Source organism: Hipposideros armiger, unplaced genomic scaffold (assembly GCF_001890085.2).
Source record: "Hipposideros armiger isolate ML-2016 unplaced genomic scaffold, ASM189008v1 scaffold_97, whole genome shotgun sequence".
NCBI classification, from domain to species: Eukaryota; Metazoa; Chordata; class Mammalia; order Chiroptera; family Hipposideridae; genus Hipposideros; species Hipposideros armiger.
This window is the reverse complement of record NW_017731447.1, coordinates 3023111-3025894: the sequence shown is the minus strand read 5'-3', so window position 1 is coordinate 3025894 and position 2784 is coordinate 3023111.

The window sequence follows — 2784 nt, the reverse complement described above, 5'->3', positions numbered from 1 at the left end:
ATCTGTCTGTCCTTATGCCAGTACCACAGTGTTTTAATTACTGCAGCTTTGTAGTAGTAAGTTTCAAAATTGAGACGTGTAAGTCCTCCAATTTTATTAAATCTTTTCAAGATTGTTTTGGCTATTTAGGGCCCCTTGCAATTTTATATGTACTGGAGGATCAGCTTTTCCATTTCTATGAAAAAGACTATTGGAATTTTTTTTTTTTTTTAGCTGAGCCATCCCGCCACCTGTTGGCAGCTCACGGCTGCTCAGCTCGGGCTGACTCGAACCGCTGTTGCTCAGAGCTCACACTCTTGAGCGAGCTCTTAACCAACTGAGCCACTCAGCCGGCCCCTTGGACTATTGGAATTTTGATAGGGATTGTGTTGAATCTACAGATCACTTCTGATTGTATTGACATCTTAACAATGTTAAGTCTTCCACGCATGAATAGAGACTACCTTTCAATTTATTTAGATATTTTACAATTTTTTTCAGCAATGGTTTTGTAGTTTTCAGTGTACAAGTCTTTCACCTCCTTGGTTAGACTTATTCCTAAGTGTTTGATTCTCTTAGATACTTTGTGAGTGAAATGTTAATTTCCTTTTTAAGATTGTTTATTGCTGGTATATAGAAACACAACTGATAATATCTAAATTTTGTAAAGGCAGAAATAGAGGCTTAGAATAAGTTGCTCAAAGGTCCTTGGCTAGTAAGGCCCAGCTCAGGTCTCTAACTCCAAACCTGTTGTACTGCCTCTCTAATGAGCTTATCTAGCCCCTTACCCATTTTATCCTTTCCTTCTGACTTGATGCTCTTAGTTACACAATTAGAAACACCAGAAAAAGAAAGAACTGGAACACCACAACATTTATGCTCCAAATTCTGACCAGTGTGACAGCTGAGCCATAAAAAGGCAACCAAGGTCTCAAGAATACCCATGGATATTCCATAGATACTTTCATGTCCATTCTTTTTGAGTGGAGGGCCCAGAGACAAATCACAAAGAGTCAGCACTGAATGTATGACTTCAAAATGCCAAAATATTTGATGAGAATGACTCAGAAATCAAGAAGCTACTTGTAGCAAATCAAGTACTATCATACATTATCCACATGGGACAGCTTCTCATGGCCCTGACAAAAGGATTGTGTTATGACATGCAGATGGGGTTAAGACTCTTGAGGAACTGGGTGGGGGCTGGAGGGTGGCTCAGGCTCAGGCTCAGGCTCGAGCACTTTGCAGCCTTCCACGAGACTGGAGACCAGGAGTGTGTCAAATCACTCAGAGGAGTCGCTAAAAGACACTGGCAGTCTTGGTATGCCTACAGGAGCGATGGAGCAGCTTTCTCTAAGACACTGAATGCCATTCAGGAATGACCAGGAAATTCTCTCTTCCCCAGTCCCCTAAGCACTTTTCCCCTCTCTCTCAAGCCTGCTATCTGACAGGATTCCTGAATCTCTACTTCCTTCTGTTTCTGAGGAAACAGACACTTTAAATGTGGAACCATGGCTGTTGTAGCTGCCACTGATGGGAACCTGGCCCGGTAGCTGTGGACAGTACTATGAGAATTTTCTCAGTCTGCCTTCCTGCTGCCCTTTGCCTAGGGGAGCAAGATTCCCTGAAAGGAATGCTGAAGCCTAGAGAATAGAAGTACACACACACACACACACACACACACACACACACACACACACGGAGTTGAGAAATTAGAATATCTTCTCATTCTGGCCAGAGTAAAGGTACTATATATTACAATGAAGTGATTATTCCTCATGCCTCCCAAGAAATCCTGGACAAGGAATGGCAGAGCCTTCGTACTTGAAGAATTACTAACATTTTTGGGCCAAGAGGTAAGGGGCTGCCTGAACACATATGTAGGTTCGTCTCTAATTCATGGAATACTGAGAAAATCCCACAGGGCTTCAAAGTTGCCACAGTAACAACCAGATAGAAAAGTAAGTGGAGGAAGTTCACGAAGCAAAACGTCAGTGAGTATCAGGCAACTTTCTCCGTGGCTCAGACCTTGGATGCGTTATAACAGTCATTTCATTTATAGCACAGAAAAAAATAACTGAAGTAGATCGTAATGTTTGGAGTTATTTTTCCAGGGGGACTATTATGCCCTGATGACAGTCTATTCCCACTTCTTCCGTAAATCACCAGTGACTTCCTTCAAAATGGTCCAGCCTCTTGCCTGTCCTATCATCCTCACATCGTCTGATTAATGTTCTTAAACATAATGCTCCTCTGATAAAAAATTTGCACTGTTTCCTTACCGCCAGTAGAATTAAACCTTAATTCCCCTGTATGTCACTCGAGGTTTCTTACCAATCAGTTTCCCTGTTTATCCCCTACTATGTCCTGATTGCCATGCCAGTCATGCTCTGAGCCGTAGCCATAGTTTCTGCCACGTGTAATGCCAACTCCACTCCTCTCTACTTTTCTAACACCTCCTCCTCACACTTCAGGGCTGGATTCAAATCCCACCTCCTCCACTTCTACCCACACAGATGTCTCCCTACTATAACACTCACGGTACACCTCATGTAGGCAGCTTATTTACTGGGTGAGTATAATAATGCAGGTCCCACTGCACTAGATACTTTGTGGATCAGAGAATAGAATAAGGTCCCTGGCCTGGAAGAGGAGGCTTTGCTGCTTTGTCATGATATATCAGTTTCCTGAGGGCAAGCCATGTCTTCACAGTACAATGCCCACATTGTGCAATGACTTCATGCTTATGAGGGTGCTATGTATGTCCTAGGATTTCAAAAGGACTTGCTAAATTGAATTAAATCC